At 46.0% G+C, this 18,374-nt stretch overlaps 1 long non-coding RNA gene across 1 annotated transcript; it reads left to right on the top strand.

Moving 5' to 3' along the window:
* Positions 1-9,624: 9,624 nt before the first annotated feature.
* On the top strand, positions 9,625-17,834 carry LOC140849165 (uncharacterized). Its single transcript, XR_012130799.1, has 4 exons — positions 9,625-9,673; positions 11,171-11,298; positions 16,347-16,468; positions 17,588-17,834. It is a non-coding gene; the product is annotated as an uncharacterized lncRNA (long non-coding RNA).
* Positions 17,835-18,374: the final 540 nt, after the last annotated feature.

Below are 18,374 nucleotides of genomic sequence, written 5' to 3'. Positions count from 1 at the left end.
ATGGAGCCTAGGTTGTCTTCTTCCTCCCTTTAGAAAAGGTGTTAGTGGGCTTAACTTTAGTAACCAGGATTGAAGATAACTGGAGACTCAAACCAACAGGAAGGGGTGGGTTCAGGGAAGGAAAAGGTGGGTGCTGGGACTTCAGCAGGAGGACTCACACCAGAAAACAAGGGGGAGTGAGTGTAGTGAGGGAGTCTCAATAGCATTCTGCTTTAATATTCTGATAGTAACAGCCAGTTCTTCCTGAGAACTTTGTGTTTCAGGCAAGGTTCTGGGCACTTTACAAGTACAGACTCACTTGATCATTGTAATAAACCTGGTCATAGGTGCTAGGATCACTTCCGCTTGGAGAAGTGACTTGGAGGAAAGGGTCAAGGTCTTGCCCAAACTCATATAACACATGGTGGAGCTGAGATGGTGAACCGCGCATTCTGACTCCAGCATCCATAGGTTTAACCACTACATTGTTTTGCCTCTTAGAATTCCAAGGAACTGGATTCTTAACCTGGGGCTTCTGGGAATATAAATTTCCTGTAATTATGTGCAAAACATATGCCTAAGCATGTATGCCTTGTCCTAAGAGAAAATCTGTGGCTTTTATCACATTTTCAGGTGTCAGGAGCCTGTTGCCTTGCATGTTCTCAGGAGCAGGATATACCCTACCCCACCTCCAACCCCACCAACCCCTCATCTTGTCCAGATGCCTTACACTTTACATCAGGCCTTACCATCTCCTGCATGGACTATTGCATAGCCTCCTGCATAGTCTCCCTAGTTCAAGCTCTCCTCCCTTCTGTCCATTGTTTTGAACATGCAAATGGGATATTATTTTCTACCACAAAAAATGTTAATCCCCCCAATTACCAGAGGATGACATATATAATCCCCAGATTTTACAGTGCCCTGTCATCTGCCTCCGTGCCCTATTTTATTTTTCAAGCAACCTCCCAATCAGTACCAATCCCTCCCCATCCCACTCATTTTTCATACTGCAGCTCAAATGCTGACACTAAGAAGCCCTCCTTAACTGCCCCAGGCAGACCCAGGTATCCTCCTCATTGGCTCCCTGCATTCTGGGCTTATCTCCATTATAACTTGGGTCTCTTATATGCCTTGTATTGTGTTCAGGTTTCCCTGATACCTCCCTGTTGGACTTTGAATTCCTTCAGAGGAATGACTGTGGCTTTTCACCTCTGTGAATCAGCATTTGGCTCAGCACCTGGCACATGGAAGACACTCAGCCAACGTTTGTTGAGTGACTTAATACCACTGTCAGGAAGAAGTGTAAAAGCCTGGGCAGCTCCATGCTTACATCCAAAAATAGTTGCAGATACTGAATGAGGAGCCTCACCTTCTTAGGTACAAAGGAAGGCACACCTGGAGAGAGAGAGAGAGAGAGAGAGAGAGAGTGAGAGAGTGAGAGAGTGTTTGTATTTGGAGACAGCATGCTGCATTGTCTATGCAGTTAGACAATGGTTCATATTTGACTCTGTTGCTAACTGGCTGTGTGATCCTACCTCTCTGAACCTTAGTTGTCTCATCTATGAAAATGGAGTAATACATCTTCCTCATAAAATTTCTGTGAGATTAAGTGAATTAATGCATTGAAATGGCTTAACTTCATGCCTGGTGTGTTGGCAGGGGCTCAACAACGTGGGTTCCCTTCCCCTCTACTTGAGTTTGCAAACATGTGCTGAGATTTGTTATGGGAACCACATGGCTTGGGTTTGTATCGATTTCAGCATTTTTGTAAATGCATTTTGCCCTAATTTTTATTGTATGAACAATTGTATATGAATCAGTATAATGATGTGTTTATGTGTCTATATTTACATTTGCCTTGGTATGGACAATGGCATACACTGAAAGTGTGTACACGCGCTGAGAGTCTATGTGGCTGTGTTGGTGGGTGGGTGTTGCATGCGGAGTAGGTGGAATGTGTGTGGAATTAAATGTGTGTTGTATGCTGCATAAAGTGCAGGCACTGAGGGTATGGGGGTGGGAGAGAGCTGATCCGTTTCATGTGGCTTTATGTGTGTAAAGGCTGTGTGGATCAGGGCTCTTGGATAGATCTTTCTGTGTTGATGGAAATATTTTCTTCTGCTCTGCCCAATAGAGTAGCCACTAGCCACATGTGGCTTTCAAGCACTTGAAATGTGGCTAGTGAAACTGAGGAACTGGGGTTTTAATTGTATGTAATTTAATTAACTTAAATGTGAATTAGTCCACTGTAGACTATAGACAGAAACCTCTCACCTGGTCTCTACAGACTGACTGGTGTGCATCCCCCTCCCTCTTACCACGGAAACCCATTGTGGGTAAAATTGTAATATTTCCAGAATATCTCCCCTGGCTTTAGTACATTTGCATATCCTCAGGGGTGGAGAGAAGTTCATCTCCATTTCAATGGGTAATTACCTGGGCAAAGGCTTATCTGAACCTGAGAGGTTAAGGGGAGAGGCTGGCTTCCTGGCTTCTGCCTGAGCAGGAGAGAGAGACGGCCCTGGACTGCAGTTTGAAAGCAATAAATGGATTTTTTTTTTGTATCATTTATCTACATTTACATGAAGAACATTATGTTTACTAGGCTCCCCCCTTCACCAACTCCCCCCCACATACCCCTTCACAGTCACTGTCCATCAGCGTAGTAAGATGCTGTAAAATCACTACTTGTCTTCTCTGTGTTGTAGAGCCCACCCCGTACCCCCTCCACATTATACATACTAATTGTAATGCCCTCTTTCTTTTTCCTGCCCTTATCCCTCCCTTCTCACCCATCCTCCCAGTCCCTTTCCCTTTGGTAACTGTTAGTCCATTTATGGGTTCTGTGATTCTGCTGCTGTTTTACAATAAACGGATTTTAAACTTTATTTCTCCCTTTGACTGATTTTGGTTTTTAGAGATATTTTGCCCCTGGATTTCCTTTCCCCAGACTTACATCTGGCATAGTCAGCAGGATTCCTCTGAACCTGAAATCTGTCATAATGAGTGTGACCTTTGGGAGGGCTGACCCTAGAAATGGTGAGGAAATGCCCGGAAGCCCCCCTGTGAATGACAAGGAGGCTCCAGTGGATGCAGTGGCAGAGGGTGCAGCTTCACCTGTTATTATCCCCCCAGCTGTGGGGCTTCCAATTTGGGAAGCCATAGTGGCGAATTGGTCTAGGGTAAATTACCTCCTAGAAGGGTGGGGCCTTCCCCAGAACTGGGGAAGGGTGGAAACACCAGAGCTGCAGAATTAGCCCTCCATGAGTTGGAAGACTGCTTGGAGACTTTAGGGGGTCGTGTAGCGGCTGGCATTGTAGGTTCTCTTTTCATCGAGATAGTGGAAAATGTTATACAGGAGAGAGAGGGACTTAGGCAGGAGAGAGACACACTCAGCATCGCTTGGAGGAGCTGGGCGGTAACCTATGGGATGCTGTTAAAGAAGAGAGACAGTTTCTGAAAAGGCAGGTCACACTCCTAGGAGATTCCTTAGCAACAGCAAGGGGGAGATGGCAGGAAAAGCCCTGATGCAGGAGACCATGGGGGAGAGGAAGGAAAGAGTGGTGCCTTCAGCCCCAGAGATGGTGGAGGAGTTGTCACCCCCTCCCCAGGTTGTAGAGCATTCTTTGCTCTTTCCCTATACCCAGGATGAGCTGGTAGACATGAGCGTCAAGTTTAGGCAGAGGCCATTGGAATCTCTGCTTACATGACTTTTATGTCTCTGGGATATGGGAATGGAAAACATTGTTATGTCGGGTACTGAAATGAATAGAATGGCTTCCCTGACGACTCACCCTTCCCTCCAGCAGTGGTTGCGAAATGCCCATTATGCCTCAGGGAATCAGATGCTCCTGGAATGGCTGACAGCTGCCATCAGGGTAGTTTGACCTAATCAGAGTGATTTACCATATTTTCCCAGTAGTTGGAAAATGTATGCAGAGGTCCAACAGGTACTGCAAGAATTGGGTATGAAAAATATCACCTATAATATGGACCCCCAGGGCCATGATGAGGAAGTGTTCACTGTAGGACTGAGAAATCTGGTGCTGCATACAGCTCCCCCATCTCTCTCTGGGTCTCTAGTGAATACTCTTGCCCCCAACCTAGGGCAACCCATAAGTGAGGCTACTCGTACTTCAGCAGATCTGGCGGAGGTTGAAACAATAAGGGCACGGAGGGAAGTATGGGCTACAACTGAAAGAAGTGCAAAAGGCCCTATGAAGGTCTTGAGGACCCAGATGTAGGTTGATTAGATAAAGGCCGGGTTAGTGAAAGAAAAACTTGATGGGCAGCCCAATAGAATATTGTTAGAACTGTGGCACCAATTAAAGTCAGAGCAGCAGTTCCAGATACTGAGGTGCAGGACATAGAAACCAAGAGTCAAGGCCTCATGCCCAGCCTGTGTCCCTGCAAAACTTCATGGGAGACAGTACTCAGGATTCACCTGAGCCCTCACCCCCACAGGAGGACGTGTGGGGGACATGGTGGGAACCAGAGGCCACATGCAGAAGTAGCAATTCATTCGTCCCCTGTGAATGTACAATGCGTCCTGGCACTGGTGGACACAGGAGCTGAGTGTTCTCTGATTCATGGCAACCCTGAGCGTTTTCCCAGGACCCCTTCTGTGACAGATGGCTATGTGGGGAAGACAATCAGAGCGAAGAAAATCCAAATCTCACTGGGGATAGGGCATTTACCCCCAAAGGAGTATACCGTGTACATTTCTCCCATCCCTGAATGTATTTTTGGAGTAGATATCCTGCAGGACCTGTGGTTACAGACCACTGCAGGTGAGTTCAGACTTAGGGTATGTGCGGTAAAGGCAGTTCTGAGGGGACATGCTTAGCATCCACCTGTAGCTCTGCCTGTACCTTGGCAGGTGACAAAAACTAAGCAGTATAAATTGCCTGTGGGGCACAAGAAAATTGGAGAAACTCTACAGGAGTTGGAGAGGGTGGGCATCATAAAGCCCACTCATAGTCCTTTTAATTCCCCAGTGTGACCAGTGAGAAAGCCAGACGGCTCCTGGCATATGACTGGACTACAGGAAATTGAATAAAGTCACACCCCCTTTGCATGCTGCTGTCCCCTCTATAGCAGACATTCTCAGCCGTGAGCTGGGAACATATCATTATGTAGTAGACCTGCTAATGCTTTCTTCTCTATTGACATAGCACAGGAAAGTGAGCAACAGTTTGCCTTCACATGGGAAGGCCAACAGTGGATACTCACTGTCTTTCCACAGGGATATCTCCACAGTCCCACCATCTATCATGTACTTGTAGCCCAGGACTTGGCCACATGGAAGAAACTGCAAACAGTGTGGTTGTATCACTACATTGATGATATTATGCTCACATCTGATTTTCTTTCAGATTTAGAAGTGGCAGTTCCTAGACTATTGCAGCGTCTATAGGAAAAAGAATGGACTGTGAACAGCACCAAGGTTCAGGGACCTGGTTTGTCTGTGAAGTTCTTGGGGGTTGGCTGGTCAGGTAAAACTAAAGTTGTTCGTGAAGCAGTTATAGACAAGGTCCAGGCTTTCCCCACCCCTACCACTGTGGCAGTACTACAAGAGTTTTTGAGTCTTTTGGGCTACTGGAGAGTGTTTATCCTGCACTTGGCACAAATTCTGAAGCCCTTACACTGGTTGGTACGAAAGGGCATCAGGTGGGGCTGGGATGAGACATGTGCGGCTGCTTTTACTGCTGCCAGGCAGGCAGTCAAGGCTGTACAGGCCTTGAAAGTAATGGACTCATCAAGGTCCTGTGAACTAGATGTTCATGTAACCGAAGATGGTTATGGATGGAGTCTTTGACAGAAGCTTGAACAGACACGCCAACCTATTGGATTCTGGTCACAACTATGGAAAGGAGCAGAGGTCCAGTACACCTTGATAGAGAAGCAACTGGCTACTGTGCACCACACCTTGCTGGCTACGGAGCCCATTGCTGGAACAGCTCTGACCAAGGTAATAACCACCTATCCCATCGCAGGGTGGGTGTGAGACTGGACCCAAAGGCCACAGAGCGGCATGGCACAGACACCTACACTGGCCAAATGGGGCGCATATTTACAGCAGCACAGTGCCCTCTCTATTAGCCCCTTAAGTGGAGAACTCCAACGCTTATTGGGGCCAGTGACCTATACCAGTGGAAAGCAGGAAGAACTTGCTTTTGAGCCATTGGTAGCTGAGACTTCCTATTAGGAGGGAAAAGCCCTATACCTGAAGATGCTTGGTACACAGAAGGCTCCAGTCATGGGCAGCCCCTGAAGTGGAGGGCTGTGGCTTTCCATCCTAAGACTGAGACACTATGGACAGAGGATGGAGAGGGGAAGAGCAGTCAATGGGCTGAGTTGCAGGCAGTATGGGTCGTGATCACCCAGGAGCCTTCCACCATAATTGTCTGCATCGACAGCTGGCCGTCTATCAGGGCTTGACCCCATGGCTACCAACGTGGTACCATGCCAGCTGGATGGTTGGTCACCAGCCCCTTTGGGGGCAAGAGTTGTGGCAAGACCTATGGGCCTCTGGTCAGACTAAGACTGTTACTGTATATCATGTGACTGGCCACTTGCCTTTGGCATCCCCAGGGAATGATGAAGCAGACACACTGGCCCAGGTGCACTGGCTAGAAGGAAAGCCTGCCTCTGATGTGGTCCAATGGCTACACCAGTGTTTGTTGCACAAGGGGCAAAAGACAATGTGGGCTGTAGCCCGTCAGTGGGGCTTGCCATTGACCTTTGAAGAAGTTAGCAGAGCCCAGAAGGAGTGCCTTGTGTACTTTAAGAGGGACTTACACCGAGTCCCACAGCAACATGGACAATAGCAAAGGGGCCAATACCCCTTGTCAGGTGGCAAATAGACAATACTGGGCCTCTGCCCATATCAGAAGGATATCGGTGTGCCGTGACTTATGTGGACATGGCTATTGGACTATTGGTTGCTTTTCCTGAATGTCATACAGATCAGCAAACCACCAAGAGAGGCTTGGAGCATCTCTTTGCAGCCTATGGCCAACTGCAGGTAATTGAGAGTGCTCAAGGCTCCCACTTTACTGTACATGCGGTACAAGAATGGGTGCAGTAATTAGGAATAAAGTGGAAATTCCATGTACCATATAATCCTACCAGGGCAGGCATGATAGAGAGGTACAATGGTTTGTTGAAATCTGGCCTAAAGTCAGACACCAGTAATCTACGGGGTTGGTCAGTTCGCCTATGGACAGTGTTGAGGCGTTTGAATGAGAAGCCACGTAAAGGAGCTTTGAGTCCTGTGACATGCTCACACACCTTGCTGCCTCTACTATGCAATTGTGTGTCCAAACCAAAGAAGAGTTATTGAAGCCAGGATATGGCCAGTAGAGCAACATCCTGCTGCCAGCCCCTACTACATTAGGCCCTGGAGACATTATTGAATGGACGTGGCCCTGGACATTTCAACACATGGACCAGCAACTGCTGGTCCTTCTGGCACCTTGGGGGAGAGGCCTGGAAGCTGGCCTTGTGTGTATTCCTGGAATAACAGCTGAGTGGCCCCCAAAGATCACAGTAGTGTACCCCAAACATCCAGGAGGTAAGAGCATCTTGCGGGGAAGTTTTGTCTTTATGGCCAGTGCATATACCTCCTGTAGCCCTATATATTGACCCATCTGTAACTCCCACAGGGAGGGGGGTGAAAGTCTGGTGTACTAGACCAGGACGAGATCCCATTCCTGCCACTGTCCTATCACAGGACCACTCTCTTGCATGTATCCTACCTTATGGACAAGATTTGCCTATGCTGGTGTCATTAAAACATGTATCTTATCGCCCTTAAGGTTATTTTCTCCTACAGACCTTGTGGCCTGAGTGCGCCCCCTGGCTGCAGCTGCCGCATGATGATTGCTCTGAACCCTCAGCTACTGCCTGCCTAGGGAATGGACGAGCTATGGACTTAATCTGCGTTAAGACTTTGAACCTAGCTGAATCCTCCACCTTGAGGATTGTCATAATTTTATTGCTGTTGCTTTGTTATGTCATTAGTCTCGCCACAATGCTCCAGTTTTCTTGCCCAGTGACCACTACGGAAGAGGGGGAACAAGTAGATTGTAAGGCAAGATTTCTGGAGGGGTGGCCTGTGGGTAAAATTGTAATATTTCCAGAATATCTCGCCTGGCTTTAGTGCATTTGCATATCCTCACGGGTGGAGAGAAATTCGTCTCCATATCAGTGGGTAATTATCTGGGCAACTGAGGACTTATCTGAACCTGAGAGGTTAAAGGAAGGAGCTGGCTTGCGGGCTTCTGCCAGAGCAGAAGAGAGACGGCCCTGGACGGCAGTTTGTAAGCAATAAACGGTTTTTAAACTTTATTTTTCCTTTGGCTGATTTTGGTGTTTAGAGGTATTTTGCCCCAGGATTTCCTTTCCCAGGACTTAACACCCATCTACTTCTTTCTAACCCCAGCAGGTAAACAGACCCGCTGGCGGCCAGCCTGTGCGTGTGTGCGCGTGTGTGAGCGTGAGACGTACAGCGGGGGCTGCTTCTGCCTCCTCCAACCCCCTAAGTCCCCAGGCGAGCAGTGAGTGAATCAGCCTGACAATGAGGTGAGTCATTCATAAACTGCTTGGGCCAACCCAGGCGGCGGAAAGCAAACGTCAGCCAGCCTCCCAGCCACAACCCCCCAGTGGGATCAGTCAACCCCACGCACTGCAGATGTTGAAGAAACTGACACAGGCGAATCAAGGCACCAATGCTCAACTCCTCAGCCCTCCCTCCGTTTCGCAATCCATTCATTTCCCCCACCCCCACTCTGTTTCTCCCTTTGACAGCATGTGAGTCATCTCAAGATCTTTGCCCCCAATCCAGCACCCACTTTTTCCAAGCTTCTCGCAGTTGGTGCTCCTCCAAGGCTGGAGGGTGGGGACAAGGAGGCTGGACCCCTGGTGGGGTACCAGGGGGTGCCAGGGTCTGCCTTTGGAAGGGGGGCTGATCCATTGGGGGTTGTGCTAGTGGGCGGGGTTCAGAGCAGGCTGCAGCTGGCTGGATCTCCAGAGCTGGCATACAGCTTGCTTGGAGAATCATTGAGACAAACTGGGGGTTGGGACAGCAGGGAATGAGATATTGAAGCCCTGTTACCTGGAGCACCTGTAGTAGTGATCAGGAGGGGATGGGGAGGGGGCAACAGTATTCCTCTGGTTTCCAGGGAAGTTCCACAGAGTGTCTCCCCAGTACCTGACAATCTTCAGAGCCTGGTAGTTTCTCTCCTCTGCACTATCCCACCTGTACTGTATGGCCACCTCCCCCTCCATCAGTCAGACTTTTCTTGGGACTGAATCTTACCTGAGGCTTCTAATTTAGACAACTGGGTGTCATGGTGGTGCTGGGGTTCTTGTTTGCAGATTAGAAGAATGAACTTAGCAAACACCCAAGGCCAGAGAGCCAGGGAGAGGCTTTTATTGAGAGATACAGGGAGAGGACAGAGCTCCTGGTATGCAAGAGAGCCCGTAGTGGTGTGTTGTCTAGGGGTTTTATAGGCAGTTGAGGATTTTGGGGAACCAGATAAAGGCTTAGGGGTGTGGACTTGTTAAGTGGTCCCTGAATATTTAGAATTAACTTAATATAAGAAATTTACTGTTCCATTTTCTCCCTGGGATACCAGAGTCCTAGTCTGGAAGCATATCAAACGAGGCCACCTGCCCAGCCCCCAAGGTGAGCAGAATTATGTTTGTTTGCTAAAGAGTAAGTTAAGAATCCTACTTCTTGACTTCCTGGGTGTTAAAATGCAATCTTATCTTTAAGGTGGAATCCTTCCTGCCTTTTACTATGTTGTTTATGGATGGGCCTGCATGCTAAATTAGTTGCCCAGTTTGCAAATCACCTCATCAGGTCTGAAGGAGGAAAGACAGCACATAGGCTTGGGCCTTTTAGCATGCTAAAGTGAATCTTACACATGATTACAAATGATTAGCATAATAAAAACATGTGCAACTCTTCTTTATCTGGGGAATATTAACTGATCTCTCTGAAGAATAACTCTAGAGCTTAATGTTTAACAGTTTTGGTAGGGGGTTTCTTGCATGTAGTTACATTGCTCTGACTGTAAATATCCTGCCTTGTTTTTTCCAGAGGCCCTCACCCTATTCAGTCTAAGCCTATGGTCCCTGTCTCAATGGTGATGTCCATACAGGGTCAGAAGATATCTTCAAAAGCCTTAAAAATGTGTAGGCCCCTTGACAGAACAGCTCCACTGCTAAGAATCCATCCTAAGAAAATAATAACTGATATGTACAAAGATTTAGTTATAAAAATGTGCATCCCAACATTATTTAAAAAGGTGAAAAATTGGAAACAACCCAAATGTCCATCAAAAGGGAATTGAGCAAAGAAACTGATAAAACAAAGAGTGGAATACTAGCAGCCACTGAAAATGATTCTATGGAGGAAGATTTGATGCTGTGGGAATATTTTCATGATGTGTTACATAAAACATTAGATTGTAAGATAATGTATACAGTGTGAAACAGTTTTTCTTGAAAAAATATGTACATGGAAAAAATTAGAAAAATTTTTGCCTACTTATGAACAATTGTTCTCATTAGATTATGGACTTTAGGAGTGATTTATGTTCTTCTTTGTACTTCTGAGTTTCCCCCCCCAAGAACTTCTACATTAAGAATTTTGTGACTTTTTACAGCAGAAAAATAATTAATTTATTACATATTTTAAAATGCCATTCATGGGGGCAGTAGTGGGAATTCACTGTTAGAGGAACATGTACTGGGATAATGACACTAGATTATGTGATGGTTGTACGACTTGGCAAATTTACTACAAAATGTTGAATTGTACACTTAAAATGGGTAATTTTGTGTTACGTGAAGTATACTTAAAGTTGTTTAAAATCTCTTAACAAAAGCCATTTGTTGGGCTGTCTGCCATTAATGTCAAGTCTTTTAACCTGACCTCAAGGTCTGGGGGTAGGGATGCCAGGTAAAGTACAGGATACCCACTTAAATTTGATTTTCAGATAAGGAATAATTTTTTCATATAGGTATAAAAATAAATAAGTCCAAAAGTCATGAACTGTTAATGTAAGTATACAAAATTATTCCTTATTTATCTGCAATTCAAATTTAACTGGGCATCCTGTATGCATTTTCATGTGCTAGTTTTGTCGACCCTAATCTGGAGTCCTTGTTCCTGCAGGATCTCTGGGGCAGGGAAGCAGACTTGGGGTGGACATCTGGGCTTGCATTCCCACCCCCAGTGCCCCAGGGCAATTCTACAAAGCCAGGGTAAGAGAGATGGGAGAGGACCCATTTCTGGTGTGAAAGGTGAGTACCTTGCTCAGGGGGTGGGAGTGGCCAGTAGCATTTCAGCTGGCCCAGAACTAGGGAGCAATAACACCAAGGCTGGAGGGGAGGGTGGGGCTTACCCTTTGCCATGCCCTGTGCTAGCTCTCCACACAGGTACTCCATGTGATGCCCCACAACCCAGTGAGGAGGAGGATGTCCAATTTTACAGATAAGAAAATAGATTCTAAGAAATAAAGTAAATTTCCAAATTCACAGCTGGTAAGTGGCAGAGCCTCCATCCAGGTCAAGGTCTTTATCCTCTCATTGGGGTGGAATCCAATGGTTAAAGCAGGCTCTGGGCTCCAATAACCTGGAATCAGAACCCGCCATCCTCACTTCCTGGGTTAGTGGCTTTTAGCAAGTTCTTTAAGTCTTCTGAACTTCAGGTCCTTCATCTTAAACATGGGGATAATAATAATACTAATAATGCCCACCTGTGGAGTTTGGAGGATGAAGCAGGAAGGGTGCAGGTAAAGTCTGTTGTCTAGTGCCCTGTGGGGCTGGATGTGTCCTCAGGGATGTGCCAGGCATCCTGCTGCGAAGGATGATGAATGTGCCTTCCAGACACATGAATCAAAGGCTTACTTTTGGGGTGTCCTGGGTCCTCAAGGGGGGTTCCCCCCAAAAAAAGACACATGTATATCTATTTGGGAGAGACCTCTGTAACCTGGGGAAACCTCACCTGGTGCTACCTGCAGAGAGCCTGATTTTGCTCTGGCCCTGCCACTTGGTTGCTTAACCTTCCTGGGCTTCCATCTTCTTATCTATAAGATGAAGTCCATAACACATACAAACATACATAATATGTACATAATATTACCTTGTAGACTTCTTGTGAGAATGATCATGTATGTGACAGGACCTTTCAAAAGGAAGTCACCCAATAAGTGTTTACGAAGAGAGGTGGGCAAATGGATGTTAACCAAAGACCGATTGCTGGACAGAAGGCAATTGGGCCAGTTTTTGTGCGGCTGTTGTCCATGCCCCTCCATGTAGCATGTAATTCCACTGTATCTTTTTCTCTATTGTTTCATGACCTCAGGGCCAAAGATGGCCTTCTAGATCACAGGTTTCAACCTGCCAAGCACAGAGGGGAAACTGAGGCTCTGAGAGGGCAAATGATTTGCCTGAGCTTCTAAAGACAGAACTGGCCTGTGGCTCCCAGGGCCCTCTTGCTTCCACAGGATCATAATCTCCCAGAGGGCAGGCAGGCACATTTTCAGTCTCTGTCCCTTCCCAAACATGCATCTCTGCTTAGCGAAGTCAGTCTGAAGGAATCACAGACACGTGGGACGTGACTAGCTACAGCTGTCAGTTGCAACTCTTGTGTTCATGTGGCTTTGATTCCTAAGCAGGCTGGCAGGCAGGAACCCCCTACAGTCCAGGAAATCCTGGGCCTCACTGCCAGGTCCACTGGGGAGGTGAGGGAGAGGATAGGCTTTCTTCTCAGCCATGTTCGTGGACCTCCTGCTCTTTCTGCTAGGGGGTTAAGAAGGCTGACTGTGGACCACTTGAGGCCCCTGGGAGATTTAGGCTGAGAAACTTTGGCCTAGGGTCCAATCTCTGTCCCAGGCCTTTAGCAAGTACCTGGCTGCTGTAGGAGGCTCTGGGTTGATGTGGGACCTGCAGACCACGGGACTGGCCGCTTTGCTCTGCTCTCTCCAGATAACACACACACACACATACAAACAACACTCTTTTATTTATTCTTTAGGCCTCATGACAAATGGTGGTAGCTGCACCCAGAATAGTCTTTAGTTTTAAACAAATTCATAGCTTGTTCTAGGAGCCGCAATGCTGGCTTTCCCCACACTTGGCCATTGCTAAGTGTGTCCTGCTTGCAATCTCTGGGCCAGAAGGCAGGAGCTAGGGGCCTAAGAAGGGACAGAAGGTGTCAAGAGCCAGCAAAGGCTCTCAAGTGAAAAATGACTGAGACCCATGCCTCCAGCCAGGCCCTCCTTGTTTTTTGTTTGTTTGTTTGTTTGTTGTTTTAGCTATAACTCCAGAATTGTTAGCTCACAGATCTAGAAAAATCCTCTCCAGTCATTCACACAATCATACCATTTTACAAACGAGGAAGCTGAGGTAAAGGAGTGGCAGCTTGCTCAGGCACCTGTCTGTTGCTCCTCCCCCAAACACTGCCTATAGTCAAGCATGACTATATGCAGGATGCTGGCCTCAAACCAGTTTCCTTCAGCCCAGAGGATAGGGTCCCAGCAGGGAAGGGGCAAGAGAGATGGGAAGGGGAACTTCACCTTGTTGGGCCACCCAGAAATGTCTCCAGCTGAAAGGAAAGAAATCCAGGCGAATGCTCTTATCCTACAAGTAAGGTAACAAAAGCCCAGAGAGGGGATGGGACTTGTCCAGGGTCACACACTGGGCCAAACTCAGATATCCCGGGGCAGTTTTCTTTACACACTGCATAATTCAGTCCTCAATCACATGCCTTTGCTTTGTGCCTTGGGCACATGGATAGTTTGCCCTGAAATAAACTCTCTCCTGGATCTTGAGCATATTGTAAACAGCCCAAGAGCAGGACTAGACTTTAAAGCCTAAACTTTGAAGCCCAGCACTGTCCTGGACTCTACTATGTCTGTCACCACATCTGATTCGGAACTCACAGAGTGTCAGAACTGAAGGGGACCTCAGAGAACAGAAGGGAGTCCTGTTTCCCAGATTAGGACACCAAGGCCCAGAGGGGAAATGATTCATGTAACAACGCACCAGGAAGGAGCTGAACCTAGGACCCAGGTTTTCTCACCTCCTGTCCTCTTTTCTTATTACTTTGCGTCCCCATAGTACCTATAGCATTGTGCTGGCCTTGTAACTTTTCCTTATGCTCAATAAATTCTTGCTGAGTAGAACAGAAACAAGATGCCTTATGTACAAGTTGCCCTTGGTAGCTGATAAAAGCTTTAAAAAATAATGCATATTTCCTTTGATAAATATCTAATAAATGTTTATTGATTAGGTTTAGCAGCTCAATTCTTCCTTGTATATTACTTTCTGCCCAAGGCCATATTTAGGCAGAACTACTATTTCCACCCCAGGCACTCTTTGGAGGCCCACAGGGCCACTTAGGTATTGCTCCACCAGAGACCAAAACTGTGAACTATACCATTCTGGCCAGAGCCTCCCCAAAGCCTCTCAAATCCTGCCCATAGATTTGAGGATTTCTACCCCAGGGGGAATTCTGGGTGCAAGTTTGGAGTGAACTGGGTGTCCTGTCTGGTCCCAGGCAATGCTGACTTCAGAGGACATAGACCCTGGGTGAATGAGAGGGGATGTGGAGGAGATGGGTGCCAGCTGTCACTGATCAGGGAGGTTGCTTCCTCTCCAGCTCTAAGTACAGGCCAGGACATTTCTCATGATTTAAGCAGGAGTAGCTACTCCCAGAGCCCCTAACAGTGTTACTCTCTACTCCTCCTTCTCTCCAGAGCCTTAATGTCTCCTTCTCCAAGTCCAATAGTGCAACCAACCTGTAGGCTATGTAGAAGTCATATGCTTGTCTCTCCTCTCCGAGATTGATTTCTTTCTACCAACAGGCCAAATTCACCACTGGGTCCCAGGATCAGAAGGTCCCCAGGCAGCTACTAGATCCCATCTACAGGATCACTATACATTGGAAAACTGAGGCAGTGGTTAACCAGATAGCCCCACTACCCCTGTTTCCATGGTGAATGATGTTGGCAAGGACTTACTCTAGGGACTCATAACAAAAGACAGTTTAATCTCTTAGAGGAAATCTAAGTTCCTTACAGGCAGATTTATCTTTATATTCCCAACACCTACCACAGGAACTCAAGAAACATGTAGAATCGATGTGGAATTATTAAGGCTCACTTAGCTCAGAAGGGGAAATCTAAGTGCTCCCTGAGGCACTATGTGGTGAATTCTCATAATTTCTGGGGGCATTTGGCCACTGGGGACTGAGGTGATAATCTAAGGGACCTCCAGAGAAGAGCACAAGGCCCTGTTCCTTGGGTTTGGAGGACAGACACAAAGACCTCGGTTTAAATCCCAGGTCTTGCTTTCTAGACTTTGGGCGAGTTATTTAGCTTCTCGGAGCCTTCATTCCCTTATCTGTGGAAGGGGAAGTGCCTGGCAAAGGTGCTCCATGAGACAGTTATTGACATCTATCATCCCAGATGGGGAGGTTCTCTCCCCATGTTCTGAGATCTCTAGAGAAGAAATTCCAGAGTCTTTAGTGCCTCCAAGCCCTTACCTGCGCAAGGTGATGTGGTAGGTATTGGAAAAGCAAAACGAAATTTGATCTTACCTCTTGTCTCCAGTGGCTTATACTCTGGGGAGGCAAAACATAAGCACCAGAAAGCAAAGTCCCAACCCAGCTTAACTGCCCAGGGGACATCACAAGGTTGTGCAAGTGGGTGGCACCACTGTTATGGGATAGGATGCAGGCAAGAGGACCCCTGTCTTGGAGTGACGTGGGATGGCTCCATGGTGGTGACCTTTCTGCTGAGAGTCCATTGCCCGGTGAGAAAGTGCTTATCTTAGCTTAATCTTCTAATACTCCTTCATTTCATCTGACAAATAGGCAAATATCCATCAAGTCTTTTTTTGTTCCAGACACTGTACTGGGAGAAGATGTGTGGTTTCTGCATTCAAGAAGCCTACAGTTTAGGGGAAGCGATAGATACTGAACCAATAATGCCATAATTGTAAATTTACAAATTGTTATCAAGGTCAATGAAAACAAATATAACAAGGGGATCTAATTTAAAGGATCAAAGGAGGCCTCTTTCAGGAAGTGATAGTTAATTGAGCTCTATGGATGAGTAAAAGTTAACCGGGCAAAAAGGAGAGGGGAGCATTGGGCAAAGAGGAGAGGGGAGCATTCCAGGAAGGAAAAAAAAAAAAAAACTGTGTAAAGGCCCTGAAGAGCAAGAGGCACAGTGTTCAGGGACATGAGAGAAAGCTGGTGTACAGAAAGCAAGGGAAGAGAGGTGAGGTGGGCAAGGACCAGATCATGTAGAAGCTTCTAGGTATTTTTTTTTTCCCCTAAGTAGAAGGAGAGGACCAGCTGCAAAATCCCTTGGAGTACTTAATAAAAATGAAGATTTCTGGGCTCCAGAAAAACAAGCTCTGGAGGTGGAGGTTCAGGAATCACCATTTTGGGTAAACTCCTCAGGTAACTTGTAGGTACCCTTGTGTTTGAAAACCACTTTTCTGGGCCAAATACAGATACAGTGACAACACTGGGAAGGTCTTAAGCCTTCTCTTGATTAGATCTGTGTTCTAAAAAAGTCATTCAAGCTTTGGGAGAAGGTTGGGATGGATGCAGGGAGTGGACTTGTTGTGGAGGCAGCCACAGTATCTCAGGTGAGGGGTGATTTGGCTTAGAACCCAGTGGACTGATTCATGAAATACAGTGTAGGAAGAACCTTTATCATTTATTACAAAAACATTTATTTATGTCATTTACTTACTTATTTTTAATATATATACATGTATATATTTTTTATTTTGGTATCATTAATCTACAATTACATGAGCAACATTATGGTTACTAGACTCCCCCCATTATCAAGTCCCCACCACATACCCCATTACAGTCACTGTCCATTAGCATAGCAAGATGCCACAGAATCACTACTTGTCTTCTCTGTCTTATACAGCCCTTCCCGTGCCCCCCACCCTACATTATGTCTGCTAATAGTAATGCCCCTTTTTCCCCCTTATCCCTCCCTTCTCACTCATCCTCCCCAGTCCCTTTCCCTTTGGTAACTGTTAGTCCATTCTCAGGTTCTGTGAGTCTGCTGCTGTTTTGTTCCTTCAGTTTTTTCTTTGTTCTTATACTCCACAGATGAGTGAAATCTTTGGTACTTGTCTTTCTCCACCTGGCTTATTTCACTGAGCATAATACCCTCTAGCTCCATCCATGTTGTTGCAAATGGTAGGATTTTCCTACCTTATGGCTGAATACTATTCCATTGTGTGTATGTGCCACATCTTTATCCATTCATCTACTGATGGACACTTAGATTGCCTCCATTTCTTGGCTATTGTAAATAGTGCAGCGATAAACATAGGGGTGCATATTTCTTTTTCACACTGGGCTGCTGCATTCTTAGGGTAAATTCCTAGGAGTGTAATTCCTGGGTCAAATGGTATTTCTATTTTGAGTTTTTTGAGGAACCTCCATACTGCTTTCCACAATGGTTGAACTAATTTACATTCCCACCAGTAGTGTAGGAGGGTTCCCCTTTCTCCACATCCTTGCCAATATTTGTTGTTGTTTGTCTTTCAGATGGTGGCCATCCTTACTGGTGTGAGGTGATATCTCATTGTGCTTTTAATTTGCATTTCTCTGATGACTAGCGATGTGGAGCATCTTTTCATGTTCCTGTTGACCATCTGAATTTCTTCTTTGGAGAAGTGTCTGTTCAGATCCTCTGCCCATTTTTTAATTGGATTATTTGCTTTTTGTTTGTTAAGGTGCATGAGCTCTATGTATTTTCTGATTGATACGTAATACATGATTGTTGCAAAATTTCAGATGTACAGAAAAAGATAAAGAAAAAAACCAAAGGTCAGTATTTTGGCATATATTCTTCTAGACTTTTTTATATATATACGTACTCTGACATATGGATCTTGTTCATTGTTAACAAAAAAGGAATAATTTTATAGTACAGTTTGATTCCCTATTTTTGAGAAAACAATGTATCATGAGCATATTTTCAGGTCAATATAGACTTGCATAGTTTTTAATGTCTGGATGGTATTCCACTGGGTGGATGTGGGCTACTTTGCCAATCCCCTTCTAACAGATATTTAGGTTGTTTTGAACTTTTCACATCACTATAAACAATCTCTTTCCTTCTATACTCATTTTTTAACACAGCGATGTTTATTCCGTAGTGTAAATTTTTGTTAGAGGGCTTACGGGGTAATTGACAAACTGTTTATTGATCACGCATACTCATATTGTGTCCTAAGGAGAGTTGCAGAGGAGGACGGACGGCACCACAGTCAGGGTCAGGAAGTCTTCCTTTTCAAGTCCTTGGACTGTTGAAACCACACTCTGGCCTTTC

The sequence above is a fragment of the Manis javanica genome, chromosome 4 (assembly GCF_040802235.1).
Source record: "Manis javanica isolate MJ-LG chromosome 4, MJ_LKY, whole genome shotgun sequence".
NCBI lineage: Eukaryota > Metazoa > Chordata > Mammalia > Pholidota > Manidae > Manis > Manis javanica.
The sequence above is the reverse complement of the archived record's forward strand: the minus strand, read 5'-3'. Positions and strand labels throughout refer to the sequence as shown.